Raw genomic sequence first — 17,345 nt, forward strand, 5'->3', positions numbered from 1 at the left:
TTAGGTATGAGCAGTAAGCACTGGTGTCAAGATATACCTAACCCTAAGTGCTGGAGTCTTCTGTCGATGACCAGTAGAGGCATCTTTCACTGCGATGTTGCTTCAGGAGCAGGTCGCCGGCTGGTCCTTCTGGGTGGGCAGGCAGGGTGTTGGTCAGGTCAAAGAGCATGCCATTGAGGGTCATTCTTCACTGCCTTTTATCCCTCTCTGGCAGACTTTGGTGACTCCCCAAATTTCGGCCTTACCCAGTCCAGGGATTGTTGAACTCGTAGGACGCCCCCCTTTGTGGTTGCTGGATGGCAGATGTCAGTCCTAGAGGTCACGTCCACAGGTACGTGAAGTCTTGGGAGGCCGTTGATGATGTTTGATTAATTCACTGCTGTGATGAATAGGGATGTGGGGGCAGTTGATCAAGGGGGTATTCAGTCCCAAGAGAGGTCTTAGGCATTGATTAGTTGAAACCGTGGCTTCTGTACCTTTAACAGTGAAGTTTCAGGGAGTTCCTGGCTCTGTATTGATCCTGTCCTCTCCTTAGTCTGTGGTTTCCTAGGTGTTAATAGCCACTAGTTAACTAGTGCAGCCAGGCCCAGGGTTGGAGTGGACCTAGTCTGGGACCTCCTGGTGGGACTGGATGCCTCCAAATCAGCAGGTCCTGATGATCTCCATCCCAGAGTGCTGAGAAAATTAGCAGAGGTTATTGCGGGACCCCTGGCACAGCTTTACGAGCACTCGTGGTGCTCTGGTGAGGTGCCAGAGGACTGGGAGAGGGCCAATGTGGTAACCATTTTCAAAAAAGGGAGGAGGGAGGACCCAGGAAACTATGGGTCTGTTAGTCTTACCTCGGTCCTAGGGAAGCTCTTTGAAAAAATTATCCAGGAGCACATCTGCGAGGGACCAGCAGGGGAGTGTATGCTTAGGGGCAACCAACATGGATTCATCAGAGGCAGGTCCTGTCAGACCAACCTGGTGGCCTTCTATGACCAGGTCACTAAGTCCTTGGACGCAGGCGTCGCAGTGGACGTAGTCTTTCTGGACATTAGAAAAGCCTTCGATACTGTCTCTCACCCCATTCATATTAAAAAATTAGGTGACTGTGGTGTCGATCCCTACATGGTCAGATGGGCTGCTAATTGACGGGAGGGCCACACCGAGAGAGTGGTGGTGGATGAGTCTTTGTCGACCTGGAAGGATGTGGTCAGTGGGGTCCCCCAGGGCTCGGTCCTTTGGCCTGCACTGTTCAACATCTTCATCAGCGACTTGGATGAGGGGGCGAATAGCACATAGTTCAAATTCACAGATGACACTAAGATAACTAGCTGGGTTTTTCTTTAGCTTCCTGTCCCACCACCCAGGACACCCTGATGCCCTCTTAATCACCAAAGCCCAGTTCTCCAGGGCAAGACAGGGACATTTCTGAGGTGTATCTAGAAATGCCACAGCTCCAAGGAAAGAAAAGGCCTAATGTCTATGAAATCTATTAAATCTATGAAAAGGGTCAAAGGGACAGATCAGAAATGAGAAAAGAGAGAAGGGGGTGGGAAGTCCAGTTAAAACGGCTGTGGAGGGAGGCAGGTCCGTGTGCGAGGGGAGGACTTTGGGGGCAGAAGGCAGAGGTTTGATTTGAAACTACCAGAGATGTTCTGTGCGACTGGGCCCAGGATACGTCTCTGAGCCTCGGTTTCCTCCCCGGTAAAATGAGCAGCAATCATACCTTGTGAACTCCTCTCATCCCTCAAAACTATCTAAGCACCTTCCTCATGAAATTGGTATTATGTCCAAAGTCCCTCATAGGGCATCTGGCACTATTTCCTTTGGAAATAAAATTCTGTTTAGGGAATTTATTTTATTTTTACTTATTTTTAGATATTGGTTCTGGGTCCCTGGTCTCCAGGCAGAGGGGTGAAGACCAGGATGAAAAAAAGAAGAGGCTGGTTTTCACACTTCACTTCTGAGCACAAGGACATGTCACTGCTGTCTGTGTGGTTCCTGTCATGGAAAGGCTGGCATGGAGCCAAAGCTGGCTAGTCTGGGGGATGGAGGGAGGAGCTGGCTCCTGCTGGTGTGTGCAGTCCCAAGGAGGGGGGCATGGGAAGGCATGTGCCCCCCAGATTGGTGCATGGCGCGGGGGGCAGATACAGGCTGCCAACTGTGGGCTCTCCATCCTTCTGCCCTCTCCTGATGTCTTCACAGTCCAGCAGGCAGGACCTGGCATGGGAGGGTTGGGCAAAGCAGGCAGGCTCAGTGCCACCACCACCACTCCCACCACCACCAGAGCCTTGTGCCAGCTGTGCCACCATGGCAAGTTATCCCCTCTGCCCAGCAGCGGAGGGGATGGTGGCAGCATGGAGTTGTGCCATGTGTTCCTGCTGGCGTGGCAGTTCCCGCGTGGCAGTTCCAGTGGTGGTGGCACTGCTGAGTCTCTTGGCCAGTCCATGGCATGTCTCACCTACTGGACTGCGGAGGCTTCCAGGAGGAGCGCAACACAGAGGAGACCAAAGCATACCACGGAGCAGCCCACATGTACTCTCACACCCCACGGGCTCCACTTGGCTTCGCTCTGGCCGTGCCACCCACAGTTGCAGGGGCAAGGGGAGGCATGGGTCCTACTTTTGCATTTTCAAAAGATGGTCACACTAGGAGGAAGTCAACATCTGAACAAGCAGTAGTGACAGTAGTGATGTGGAACCAGTCCACAGTCAATCACATTGCTTTCTTTCACAATTGTTTTGAAGGCAGGAATGTGAATCCTCCTTCTTTCAACTATCACCCTTCTTCCAGGCCCTCTCCCACTGCTTCAAGGAAAATCTTAAGGAAAATCATCCTGTGTACCCAGACCTCCAACGAAGCAACTGAGAAGGCAAATCCTCTGGTGGCTGGAAATGATTCAGGGTTGATTGGAATCACTCTCATTTCTCACATGTCCTTTTTCTGACATGAATGATCACTAAAGGAACAGTGCGACCCGCTCCCTTTGTAACAAGAGGTTTGTGTCACACTTCCCCATTGCATTGTCACTGTGTGGAAAGCCACTACCTGTATACATGATGCAATAATGATCAGCCTCGTCCTGGGCTTGGACTCCAGTGATGGTCAATGTGGCCGTGCTACCAGACTTGGAACCAGAGAAACGGTCTGAGACACCAGAGTGTCTGTTATTATTTCTGTCCATCATGAGCGGGGGGGCACTCCCAGGTTTCTGTTGGTACCAACTCACTCCGTTGCTACCAATGCTACTCCCCGTGCAGGTGAGAGTAGCAGTTTGTCCAGGAGAGATGGACACCGAGGGCAGATGAGTCAAGAGAGAATACCAGGAGGAGCGGGGCCAAGGCCATGGTGGAAATGCAGACCAGCTCTGCCTCCTTAATGAAACCAGTCACTGGCTGGGACCATTCAAGTCTCTTTAAATGCCCACAGCTGAGATCAGCCCCTTCATGTAAATCTGCCCTCAGCTCACTGGATGTTGCTGGCATCTTATTCCTGTCGATGAGAAAAGCCAGGAGCAGAAGGGAGGGACTCTGCGGCCAGTGCTCCTCCCATGAAGAAAGGGATTTGGTGGTAGGGGTCTGCTATAGACCCCGAAACCAAGGGGAAGAAATAGATGCGGGGCTCCTGAGGCAACTCTCGGAGACCAAAAAAGCTAAAGAGGCGGTAGTCATGGGGGATCTAAACTACCCGGACATCTGCTGGGAGACGCAGACAGCAAAGTCCCACCACTCATGCAGGTTTCTAACGTGTACAGGACCTCCATCTGACACAGGAGGTATATGATCCCACTAGGGGGAATGCCATACTGGATCTGGTATTGGCAACAGGAGATGACATGGTAGGGGACCTCCAGATCGCTTTCCCATTGCACTGAGTCATTGTGTGGAGAGCTACTACCAGTATAAGCACTGCAATAATAATCAGCCTCGTCCTGGGCTTGGACTCCAGTGATGGTCAATGTGGCCGTGTTACCGGAGCTGGAACCAGAGAACCGGTCCGAGATACCGGAGGGTCTGTTATTATTGCTGTACATAATGGTCAGGGGGGCACTCATAGGTTTCTGTTGGTACCAACTCGCTCTGTAGCTACCAATGCTACTGCCCGTGCAGGTGAGCGTAGCAGTTTGTCCGGGAGAGACGGACACCGAAGGTGGCTGAGTCAGCGCGGTCTGAGCGAGACAACCTGGAACAAGAGAGAACACACAGGCATGAAATAACCCCTCGTATCGAGATCTGCAGGCAGCCAGGGGACAAAACCCCCATTTCAGCACCTGAGCAGCACATGAGCAATACGAGCAGGAGCGGGGCCAAGGCCATGGTGGAAATCCAGACCAGCTCTGCCTGCTCAAGGAAACCAGTCGCTGGCTGGGACCATTCAAGTCTCCTTAAATGCCCACAGCTGAGATCGGCCCCTTCATGTAAATCTGCCCTCTGCTCACTGGCTGCTGCTGGCACCTTATTCCCCTAGATGAGAAAACCCTGGAGGAGAAGGGAGGGACTCTGCGCCCCGTGCTCCTCCCATGCGGGCTGGTGTCAGCCCATATTCTGGTCACTCAAGGGAGGACAGAGGACCTGGGGAAACTGCCCTGTTTTTTTTTCCTTACTAGGAGATAATATAAAAACCAACAGCCAGGCCCCTCTTCTGCTCATTTCCACACACAGAGCCCTTCAACAGGCCTCCTGAACTGTTTCAAGTCAGAAACTCCTGCTCTGATTACAGGGAGATTAGGGCATTGACACAAGTGCCCCAGGAGTGGGGCGGGGCTGCTTTAATTAGAGTGGCTCCAAGAGCTGCTCTGATTAAAGCACACAAAGCATCTTGCGTATCAGCATCCCCAGGCTTCAAAATGGCAGTGGGGGTGTTTTATCTGAAGTGTGTTTGATGAGCTGCAGTAATTATTAATCAAGTCTGATGTGACGTGCTGGAATTACAGCGCATTGGAGCAGTCTCTGCTCCTGTACAGGCGCCCTTAGAGGCCAGAGCAATGATCTATTTGCTGGAGAAACCTCATGGGGCAGAAGTGAGAGATGGAGACATAAAGCACTGATGTTTTGAGACAGACCTGCTCAGTGAGCGGTGACCTTCTCTGCTTCCTTGTGGACTCATAGCACAGGCAGGGCAGGGAGAAGGGGCAGCTCAGAACTCATATTAAACAGGTTTTATATCTGAGACCAGGTCCACAGATATACGCTGCTCAGCAAGCGCCATTTTTAGTATTGTTTGTGTTGGGGGTGTGCAAAGTGCACAGCGGGGGCCGCTCCATTGGACCACAGCCCCACCCACCTCAGATGTGGGTCCACCTTGTACTGTGCCATAGACCCCTTGGACCTGCAGACTGCTCTGTATCACACTATAATACACCATCCTGCCCTGCAAACAGGGAAGCCCGAGACCTCGGCTGCAGCAGCAGCCAGAGCAATGAGTGGAGCAGTGGCAGGGGGGAGTGGGGAGATGCCAGGTCGACAGCCTTGATTTATATTACTGCCATGTCTCAGGGACCCACATGAAGCTGCTGTTCTCCCTGCTGTGTAGACACAGACTAGACAAACAGCTGCTGCCCCAAGGCACTGATCATTCAAGGAGCAGTACCCAGGGGGATGACCTCAGCGAGCCCCCAGAGAGGGTCCTGCCAGGAAGCCCCTGCCATGCGCCAGCTGAGAGGAGCTTCTGTGCGTGGAAGTGTGCGCGTCTCGGCTGGGGCGAGAGGATCCACAGCTCACGACACTTCCTGTCTTCTGTTCCCAGCCTGTTCTCCCAGGGGCAGGGAGGAGCATGACGACTTCCCTTATGGCAATTCTGTCTGCTGTGGGAGGATGGAGAGATGTCTTATTGTAATCAGAGCCCAAAGGCCTCAATATCAATTGCAAGCGTTGCATTTACAGCCAGCTCTCACCCTGACTTGCCTGGGCATACCAAATCATCCACAGTCATCCACAAAATAATATCCTGGTTCCTTATTTTGAGCCCTGACTCCCCTCACAGACTTGCCTCCCTGCAACCATTTAAGTCCCCAGGATTTTCTACATGTGTCAGTGGACCCGAGTGCCTCATAGAAGAAAGGACAGATCGTAGGTCACTTTAGAGACATGGACACAGGACGTCCTAGGAAGACTGTGTTAGAGGAAGCCTGGTGTGTGTGTCGAAGCCTATGTGCTGGGAGGCAGAAGGCATGGCTTGATTCCCAGCTCCAGCCCTGACGCACTGTCTGGAGCTAGGCCCAAGTCCCTGTCCTGTTTGTCTGTATAATGACCATCACACCTGATCTTATGCTTTCATGCTATGGCCCATCAGCCAGGTATCTGAGTGCCTTTCCCCATCAAATTGATACAACACCAAAGTGTGCTGGCGTGTTAGTGGCCTGGTCAGGGCAGCTGTCCTGCAGAGGTGTGGGGCTGTAGGAGAGGAGCAAGTGCAGCTGCAGTTCTTCAGGCTAAGAAGGATCTAAGAGTCAAATCAGATGGTAATCGCCACTTTCCCGGTGCTGCCAGAGATGCTGTGGTGCGGCAGAAACCTGTGGAAACTCCAGAACAAATTCGATCCAAGTAATGGGCCCCAGAGGAAATCACCAGGGGCTCCCAGCTTCCAGGTAATACCTGGGGAAGCCTGAGGGATTGGACTCAGATTCACTTGAAGATTTGGGGGAGCTCATTTCGCACCAAACCCCAAATACTAAGGGAAAATACCTGATACTTCAGGATCAAACAACACTTTCCCATGACCCCTCCTGCCCCTGACCAAGGGTAGTTGGGCAGCATTTCAGACCTCTCTGCTATAGTTATAAGTGATAAAACTATCAAAGCACCCTTTACTTCTTTAATAAATGAAATGGATGCACCATTCCTTACGCAGTGATATAGCTCCCTGCAGGAGGGGTCCAAAGTACTTTCCTCTTCTCTTAATATCAGGTCAGGCAGTAAAAGGCGGGTTAATGTTCCAAAATGAGGGTTAATATTCCTGTAGCTCAAATTCAGCCTGGGCCCAGCCCTGTGGGGCTTGCTGAATCAGTGACCCATACCGCAGACATTGTGGGTACTGCTGGAGATGACAGTGACCTTTTCTGTCTCCAGTGAAGATAGCTGAACAATTTTACCCTGAAAAATCAGGCCCTGGAAATACCAGCAGCAGCATACACTGTGCAGAAAAGCCAGGGACAGCATTAAACATTGTTGGAAGAGAAATGCTAGTGTCTCGTGTGTGGGGAATTGGTCACATTGCATGCAGGCAGTAATGAGAGTAGAAACCCCTTCCTAAACAGGACACTGAAAAAATTATCTCATCACCATGAGCATGAGGACATAGGTAGAAATGGCAGCAGGGAGTGGAGTTTCCTTTTGCTTTGATGTGTTATGCTGCAGCTCTGAGACCACGCAAGTCCCTGCAGAGCTCAGGCTCAGGGAAAGCAGCAGAGGTTCTTGTCTCACTTCCCCATACAGCCACGGCTGCGGTGCTACACAGTTGTAGCACTGTACTGTGTACGTTCAGTTGTACTCCACACTGCAAGGGATCAACACAGAGGGATTTCTTGACCACTATATCAAGGGGTCAAAAAATCCACAGAGAAAAAAGGCAAAACAGTTTGTGCACAGGCCGAGTGCACTGCTCAAAACCAGAGCTGAGCTACCCAGAGCTGTGCTGTGGCTGCCAGCCAGGCTCTGTGCAGCAGAATTGCTGCTGCTGCTTCCTTGGGAAGACCTCAGGTAAGACTGCTGGGGCCAGCCCATTGATGGGCCCAGACTCCCCTAATGCCCGCAGGGTAACTTGATGGAGCATGCATGGTGCAGGCATTCCCCGTGGACAACCAGTGGTGGCACAAGGTGCGCTGCTGCTAGTTGTTTCCAGGGAACCACACGTCCACACCATGTGTGGACACAGCCATTGAATTTACGCTGCAACTGCTGTAGCTCCATTTTCTGCAGCTGTTCAGCCCCTTGTTTACTCACACAGCCCGATTCTTTTCCAGGATGTCTGAACGCTCTGCGTTCCTCCTCTGTTGGGGCAGACACGACCCCATGCACTCGCTGAACAAGGACAGCCAGGTTACCACCCTTTGGTCATGAGTGTTAGGACAATTCAGAGCAAGATTAGAGCAGGGCTAGTGGCGTATGGGGAAATTCTGGAACACTACACCACCCCGCAGGGGTCCCGCACAGCGTGTGTGGGTTTCCATTCCTTGGAGCACACAAACCCTGGGGGAAATTATTGCAAGGAAGGGTGGATTTTCTGGGGCCTACAGATCAATTAGATGATGTTTCATTAATACCAGAGGTGGTTGTATGAAGCCGCATGTGTGGTTAGCAGAGGTGAGACCACCCCATTTAAATACGCCTTTTTATCAGCTTGTGATTTATTAGCCCATTTGGAAAGAATGTAGACATAGGTAAAGGAGTCGGCATCCAATCCTGCTCCTACCTTAAAGCTCAGGCAGCTTCACCAATCCAAATGAAACCTCCTTTCCCCTCCTCCTAACATCAGCACAGACAGTCAAACAAAGGTCTCGTAGTTCAAATACAACCTGTGTGTTGAACCCAGACCTGCATCTGCTCCCCCTTCGGACAAAACTGAACGTGCCGGGACCTGAAGGGAAAAGCGCATCCAAAGATCCAAAGTTCAGATCTAACATATTCCACTTGCAAAGGGCACCTAAGACATCTTCTCCACTAGGGAACAGAGGGGGCACAAAAGGCAGAACAGAAAAGAGAGTTGAATGTCTTGAGGCACATTCTGGTATTAGTCCCATGGCTGCAATTGTCCAACCTGTTCATGGACACGGACCTGTCCATGGATGGCTCCAAAGAAGCTTGGGAGCAATGGCACTGCAGCATCCCCATTGCTCTGTGTCACTGTGAGGAGAGTTGCTGTCATCATCATAAGCCTGGCAGTAATAATCAGCCTTGTCGTGGGCTTGGGCTGCAGTGATGGTCAAGGTGGCTGGGCTCCCTGATGTGGAGCCAGAGATTCGGTCAGGAATGCTGCAGGGTCTCTTTCTCTTATAATCAGCACAGGCACACTGCCAGGTTTCTGTTGATACCACTGCAGATAGTTGCTACCGATATTTCTTCCTGTGCAGGTGAGTTTAGCAGTTTCCCTTGGAGAGATGGACAGAGAGGGAGACTGAGTCATCATGTACTGGGCAAGTGAGTCTGGAATAGAAAGAAAAATTGTGTGGATAGAAATACTCGGCCACACCACAATCCACTGGCTGCGGAATTGGCCCTGTGGTAGGACCCGGAGGGTGGTGGTTGATGGAAGTCAATTGCCATGGTGCACTGTGACCAGTGGCGTCCCCCAGGGCACTGTCCTTGGGCCTACACTATTCAACATCTTCATTAATGTTGTGGATATTGGTATCAGAAGAGGACTGGCCAAGTTCGCCAATGACACCAAACTCTCAGGGAAAGCGTCCACACCTGAGGACAGGAGGGTGATCCAGGCTGACCTTGGCAGGCTCAGGAAATGGGCGGAAGAGAACCTGATGGTGTTTAACACCGAAAAATGCAAGGTTCTCCACCTTGGGAAGAAAGACCTGCAGCATGCTTATAGGCTTGGCAGTGCTACGCTGGCTAGCACAGTGGGTAAAAGTGACTTAGGGGTCACGATTGACAACAAGATGAACATGAGCCTTCAATGTGATGCTGCGGCTAGTAATTCGAGCAAAATGCTGGCTTGCATCCATAGATGCTTCTCAAGCAAATCCCAGGACATCATTATCGCATTGTACTCGGCCTTGGAGTCCCATGTGTGAGTTCAAGGAGTGCTCTGGCCACCATCAGGCAGACGAGCAGATGAAATGACAAAGTCTTAGGGACGTCTGTGATACTTTCCCTCTGTTCAGGTGTAAGTTCTCCCCTCATGAGAGATGTGTTACTAATTATTTAGATTGCCTCCATCTGCTCTCTGTGTCTCCAAGAGGACTTGTTTCAGGTGGGTGTTTTCATGGTTTCAGCTCGGTTGGCTGGGTATAAGGGAACGTCATGGTGCTGGCTCCTCCATGGTGTACAGAGGTCTTCACGCAAGTTCCCACGGGTGATGTGGAGACAGTGGATATCTGAGCAGGCCATGATTGGTGGCACTAATGCAGACCCAGGCAGCAGGAGGCTACAGTTCTTCCTCCCAAGCTTGAAAACACTGATGGTGAGTTCACACTATTGTCAAATGTTGCCCTTCCACCTTCCCTTCCCATATCCTAAATGCTCAATAGGAGCCCTTCTGTGAAGGCAGATGTCCCGGAGACAGTGGGGAGGGTGCTTGTGCTGCAGAACTTCACAGAAGGTGTTTTGGGGGACTACAATTGCATTTCGTGTGCTTTCCCTGAAGCAATGGGTGCTCTCACGGAAGAAGAGACCCACTGCCTTTGACGGCTTCAGGTTTTCAAGAAGATTAAACATTGGCTTTCTCTGAGAGATGCTTGGTGTCTAAAAAGGTTGAGAACAACAGCTGTAGACTGACGACAGGTTTGGATGATAAACCACATGCTCCAATGAACACCGGTGCTGTACTGTGGAGCTTTTATGTTCCTGGGACCTGGCCCTGCCCTCCCAAACCCTCGTTTAGAGCATTTAGAGCAGTAACAGAATAGCCCTTCTATAGTATCTGCCCAAGCGAGCTGTTGTTTAAAAAGCTAATGCATCTCTGACTTAGTTAGTCGGTAAGGTGCAACTTTGCCTTGCCTTCTGCCTAACTCCAGACTAACATGGCAAATTATCTCTCTCTGCTAATGGTAACATATTTTACCATCCTTTCTATCATGCATGTTCTTTCTGAATGGAGAGGGGTCTTCTGCAGGCTGGTGGGGGAGGATGAAAAAAGGATGAACTTCAGGATGTTGATGATGACCTGAAAAACACACCAGGGGGAACCTCCTTTTCCTGGAGCTGCCTGACCCCTCGGGTCCAGCTGAAATCTTTGGATGCTCTGCACAATGTTGGACCAGCTCTTCTCTTTCAAAAGTTTTTCACAGACTCCTTCCTGCTTATCCAGACCTCCCTGGGATCACTGAGAAAGCAACTCCAGAAATCCCCAGGATCTTAATTCTCACGTCCCCCATTTCTGACAGTAGTCCTCACTAAAGAGACAGTGTGACTCATTCACTTCATAACACCAGGTTTGGGCCTCTCTTCCCCATTGCTTTGTATTGTTGGCATTGGATTCACAACCCAACCCCACTACCTTTGCTCTGGGTGAGCACAAACTTCAACTCATCCACAACCCCTGACGCTTGATAATAGGTAAGTTTATTCATCCACAGTGACAGGAAATAAAAGCCATGCAGGTAAAGCAAGTATGACATACATTACCCACATTTCCCAGTCCCAGCATATACACAAGGTGAGCAGTCCATCCGGCCAGTACGTTAATGCAACCTTGAGGGTCTTTGCTTGAGTGTCCAATGCCAGCAGCCTTACAGGATTACTGGGGGCCAGGCCTACATCTATCTCTATTATGAAAATAAAGTGTGGATGTTTTCAGTTCCCCAGGATGTGTGGCCATGCTGTTTTCCTTGCTGGGTTAGGCACCTGTTTCTTTATGAAGCCTGGTATACCTGGTTATGAGACCAGGTCTTTTAACAATCAATTAACCCTTGTTGCTATAACCATTATTATTGTGTGTGCATATAAAACCTATTAGCCAGTTTCCAAAAGGAAAATTCTATATATCATTTTCAAGCCAACATCTATTGCGCTGAATAGCATTGCTGTCACAAAAGGGGCATAGTAATAATCAACATTGTCCTGGGCCTGTGTCCCACGGATGGCAAAGGTAACCAGCTGACATTGTAGCTACCCAATATTTCTTCCTGTGCAGGTGATTATGGATTTTTACCCTGGAGAGAGAAACACTGAATGCGGACCTAGACAGGTTAGCAAGTTGGGCGGATCAGAATCTGTCGAAATTCAACTTCAAGAAAAAATGTCAAGTGCTCCACCTCGGGAAGAGAAACCCCAACACGCCTGCAGGCTTGGCAGAGCCAAACTGACTAGCACCACGAATGACAGGGACCTGGGGATAATAATAGACCACAGTATGAATATGAGCCGGCAGTGTGATGCTGTAGCCTGTCGGGCAAATAATACTCTGGCATGCATCAATCGACGCATCTGCAACAAAACCAAGGAGGTGATTCTTCCGCTCTACTCAGCACTGGTGAGACCGCAGCTGGAGGACTGTGTCCAGTTCTGGGCACCACATTTTAACGAGGAAGTGGACAAGCTTAAGAGAGTCCAGAGAAGAGCCACCTGTATTATCAGTCTTCAAAATCAAGCCATACAAGGACAGGCTGAAGGATCTGGGACTCTTCAGCCTGAGGAAAAGCAGGCTAAGAGGGGACCTGGTAGCAGCTTACTGCTACACTAGGAGATTACATCAAAAGCTTGGTGAGCAAGTGTTCACCTGTGCACCCAAGGGGAAAACAAGAAGTAATGGCCACAAACACCTGGAAGACAGATTCAGGCTCAACATTAGGAAAAACTTCACAGTCAGGTTGTCCAGACTATGGAATAAGCTCCCTCCAGAGGTGGTGCAATCACCTACCCTGGAAATCTTTAAGAGGAGACTAGACAGTCACCTTGCTGGGATCACCTCACCCCCACCTATCTTTCCTGCTTGGTGCATGGGGCTGGACCTGATGAACTTCTGAAGTCCCTTCTGGCCTTATACTCTATGAATCTATGAATCTCATACTGGACAAGAGACTCTGGAGCAGAAGCAGAGCACAAAGCAATGAAATAAAAATGTTGATTGAAATCTATGAGTGTCATGATCCGCAGGAAGCAAAAGGGGCAAGCACAACACTTTGCAGCACCTGGGCACGCGTGAGCAGAGTGAAGAGCAGAGGGGCACAGGCCATGGTGGCAATCCAGACAAGCTCAGACTCCTCAAACAGATTGGTGTTGGTCTGAGAGTCGCCAAGTCTCTCTTAAACCAACAAAGTTGAGACCAGGCCTTCAGGCAAAGCTACCCTCTGCTCACTGGCTGCTGCTGACATCTCTCTCCCTAAAATTAGAAAAGCCATGGGGAAAAGGGGGAGATTTAGGGTCCTATTCTCCTCTGACTCTCACTGCTGTGAATCAGGATTGTGACCTCTCTAGATAAGAAAGGAAACTAGTGTGAAGCTGGAGTCAGTGGGGAGAGACTGAGGCCAAGGCATTTCTCTGAATACCAAAGTGCAAAAGAACTAGGTGGGTTTTCCTTTAGTTTCCTCTCCCACCGCCCAGGACACCCTGCTACACATTTAATCACCAGAGCCCACTCCTCCTGGACAGGACAGGGACATTTCTCAGGTGCGGCTAGAAATGCCAGGGCTCCAAGGAAGGAAAAGGAGTGAAGGGACAGATCATAGCTGAGAGAAGAGAGGTGGGAACAGGGACTCCAATGAGGCTGTTGTGGGGGGAGGCAGGTCCGTATGCGAGGGGAGGACATTGGGGGCTGAAGGCAGAGGTTTGATTTGAAACTACCAGAGATGTTCTGTGCGACTGGGCCCAGGATACAAGTCTGAGCCTCGGTTTCCTCCACCATAAAATGAGCAGTGTATCATATCTTGTCGACTCCTCTCATCCCTCGAACTGATGTCTGAGCACCTTCCTCATGAAATTGGGATGATCTCCAAAGGCCCTAGTGGGGCATCTGGCACTATTCCCCTTTAGAAGTTACAAACTTTGAGAGTAATTCTATATTTTTACTTATTTTTATATATTGTGACACCCTCCTCCCCTTCTTTTCGTATTATTATTTAGTCTAATTTTGTTCTGGGCCACTGGCTTCCAGGCAGAGAGGTAGAAACATGGGTTAAAAAGGAATAGGTTGGTTTTCACACTTCACTTTTGAGCACAAAGTTGTGTCTCTGGTCTCTGTGCAGTTCCTGACGTGGAAAGGACTCCATGCTGCTTCCCTTGGGTGTGGCGGAGACACAAGTGTCACCACCCATCCCTAATTGGGCAAGACAATCCCAGAAGGTGAAGATCAAGTTCCAGTCCTGCACTGAATGACTCCAGCGTGATATTTGTCCCAGATTCCCCTTGACACAGTAAAACCACAGGAGCTATCCTCCCAGGATCATGTGCAGGGATCTGGGTTTCCCATCCTTTGTGGAAAAATGCAGGATAATTGTGGTTTCCCCTTGTGGGCTGGCAGAGTTCCCAGGCTGGTTGGGGCTGGGGGGAGCCAGGTCAAGGGGAACCCCATGATTGTGTGCGTGTACACGCATGTACGTGACCAGCAATACAGCGAGACAGTGGTAGAGGGCAGTGCCCCCAGCTCCCTGAAGGCAAGTTTATGGAGCAGGGGCACATTCAGGCCTGCACAGTGAAGAAGGAAGTGGGGCAGGACTGGTGGCTGGGGCTGGGGGTGCTGCCCAGCTGGAGCAGTGCATGGGGCATGGGCCAGCATGTGCGGCTGTGGGGCTGGCTGGGAGTGGTACGGAGCACGGGCAGCTCATTGGGAGGGGGCTTGCTTTCCACTGGTGTGTGCACTCCCAGAGATTGGTAAATGGCAGAGCACATGCCCCCCCAGATTTATGCATAGGGGCAAATGTGGGCTGTCAGCTGTGGGTTTGGGGCTTCCCACCCTGCTGCCCTTCCCTGGGGCCTGCATAGCCCAACGGGCAAGTCTCACCATGGGATGGTGGAGCAGGGCAGGGAGGCTCAGTGCCACTGCCTCAGGGAGCCCTGTGATAGCCATGCCTCCATAGCAAGGAGGCCCCTGCCTGCTTGGCTGTAGCGGGGGTAGTGACAGTGCTGAGTTGTGCCCCCCTCTGCTGCTGGGCAGGCAAGGGGAGACTTCCCATAGTAGCACAGCTATCACAGGTTTTCTGGTCATAGCAGCAACATCAAGTTTGTCGGCCATGCTCCACTGGGTCTTGTTCACTGGGGTGTGGAGGGCCCCAAGAGAAGGGGAAGCAGGGCGGGGAGACTAAACCCCCTCCCCCACCGCACGGGCTCTGCCCAGCTCTGTTTTGGTTGTGCCATCTGCAGGGGGGTGCGGAAGGGGTGGGGGGCTTGGTGTTGGGTGTACATGTGTCCCACGGTTGCATTTTCAAAAGACGGCCACACTAGGAGGCAGTCAACATCTGAACAAGCAGCAGTGAACGTAGTGACACTGAACCAGGCCACAGTGGATCACATTGCTTCCTTTCACAATTGTTTTGAAGGCAGGAATGCGAATCCTCCTTCTCTCAACTCTCACCCTTCTCCCAGCTCCCTCTGTACCTGCAAAGCTTCTGGGACAATCACCCTGTGTACCCAGACCTCCAAGGAAGTGAGTGAGAAGACAAATCCTCTGGTGGCTGGAAAGGATTCAGGGTTGATAGGAATCACTCTCATTTCTCACATGTCCCCTTTCTGACAGGAACGATCACTAAAGAAACAGTGCGACCCGCTCCCTTGGTAACAAAAGGTTTGTGTCGCACTTCCCCATTGCACTGTGTCACTGTGTGGAGAGCTACTGCCACTATCATAAGTGCTGCAATAATAATCAGCCTCGTCCTGGGCTTGGACTCCAGTGATGGTCAATGTGGCCGTGTTACCGGACTTGGAACCAGAGAACCGCTCTGAGATACCCGAGGGTCTGTTATTATTGCGGTACATAACGGTCAGGGGGGCACTCCCAGGTTTCTGTTGGTACCAACCCGCTCCGTAGCTACCAATGCTACTGCCCGTGCAGGTGAGTGTAGCGGTTTGTCCGGGAGAGACGGACACCGAAGGTGGCTGAGTCGGCGCGGTCTGAGCAAGACAACCTGGAAGAAGAGAGAACACACAGGTATGAAATAACCCCTCGTATCGAGATCTGCAGGCAGCCAGGGGACAAAACCCCAATTTCAGCACCTGAGCAGCACATGAGCAATACGAGGAGGAGCGGGGCCAAGGCCATGGTGGAAATCCAGACCAGCTCTGCCTCCTCAAGGAAACCAGTTGCTGGCTGGGACCATTCAAGTCTCTTTAAATGCCCACAGCTGAGATCGGCCCCTTCATGTAAATCTGCCCTCTGCTCACTGGCTGCTGCTGGCACCTTATTCCTGCTGATGTGAAAACCCCAGTGGGGAAGGGAGGGACTCTGCGGCCGGTGCTCCTCCCATGCTCACTGGTGTCAGCCCATATTGTGGTCACTAAAGGGAGGAGAGAGGACCTGGGGAAACTTCCCTGTTTTGTTTTGTTTTTTACAAGTAGATAACAAAAGAAAATGCACAGCCAAGGATACTCTGCTGCCCATTTCCTCACCCAGAACCACTTCACAGGCCTCTTCCATTGTTTCTGGTCAGAAAGTCCCGTGTTGAACTACATGGGAGATTAGAGACTGAAGCAACGATCTCTGCTTAACAAGGACGTGTTACCTGAGAGGTGACCCTGTTCTTGGCACTGTGGACTAGAGGTGGACAGTGGGTCTCACTTAAAGGAAGGCCCACTGGACTCAAAACATGAGGCATCACTCTGATCTCACATTGACACCTCTGGTATTCAGCCTCTATCAGCATCTAGAAAAATAATTGAAGGCATCACAAGAAAGTGTGACTGAGAGATCTGTGAGTTGAATCAATCTTAGAAGTATTTGCAGCTGTATGTGAGTTTCTTAAAAGCCTTAAGCTGATCGATGCCTAACAGCGCTTACTTTTCCCGTATTCACAACCCTCTGTTCTCATCCCTGATCTCCAACAGAGAAACAGTGGAATGGGGAGAAACCAGGAATAGGGACAGAGCTTGCACTGAAAGAAGATAGAGGAGCTGGAAATATGACCTGTTTTAAAAAATTAACACAATAATAGAGTCCTAAGAGAAGACTGTAGCATTTTTCGATTTTTAAGATTAAAATTTGGTGTGGATATATGTCATGTGGTAGAAGAGTTTCATTTCTCTGCTCGTTGTGTAATTTTTTTTTCTTTTACATTCACTTGTCTTAGGGACAAGGGTGTTGTCCCATTCTCACATTTTGTGAGCAGGCATTCCTGCCCCGCAAGGGGCTGTCACAGCTCGGTCTGCGTGTCCTTTGCATGAAAAAGCCTTTGCATCTGCTTTCCATGGGTCCTGGAAATCTTGAATCATTCACAATCCACCCAGATGCACTCCTGGCTCTGTTCAGCTTGTGTCCTCGATGGTCACTGGAACAGAAACAGACTTCCATCTTTTTTTGACAATTTATGGGTACAGATTGCCCCCTGGTGTTTCTACTCACAATGTAGCCCAGTCTACTACCCATCCCACTGTGCATGTCCCTGCAGATTGGAGAGGGGTTTGACACCCTCTGGCCCAGCTCTGAAACCTCTGGACCAAGCTGGACCAACTAACTGCTCCAAGGGGGGAATCACTGGGCACCTGCTTTCCAGATAAGACTATGGGAAGCCCGAAGGATCAGACTCTACTTTAGCTACTGATTTT

At 50.7% G+C, this 17,345-nt stretch overlaps 1 long non-coding RNA gene across 3 annotated transcripts in view; it reads left to right on the forward strand.

The window, feature by feature from the left end:
* LOC132243443 (uncharacterized) overlaps window positions 1–3,118 on the forward strand; it is a 39,006-nt gene extending 35,888 nt beyond the window's left edge. For all 3 annotated transcript variants that reach the window (XR_009455020.1, XR_009455022.1, XR_009455021.1), the window contains 2 exons: window positions 215–331; window positions 1,864–3,118. This is a non-coding gene — a long non-coding RNA (uncharacterized LOC132243443). The remainder of the gene's footprint in view (window positions 1–214; window positions 332–1,863) is intronic.
* Window positions 3,119–17,345: the final 14,227 nt, after the last annotated feature.

Source organism: Alligator mississippiensis, chromosome 10, assembly GCF_030867095.1.
Source record: "Alligator mississippiensis isolate rAllMis1 chromosome 10, rAllMis1, whole genome shotgun sequence".
NCBI classification, from domain to species: domain Eukaryota; kingdom Metazoa; phylum Chordata; order Crocodylia; family Alligatoridae; genus Alligator; species Alligator mississippiensis.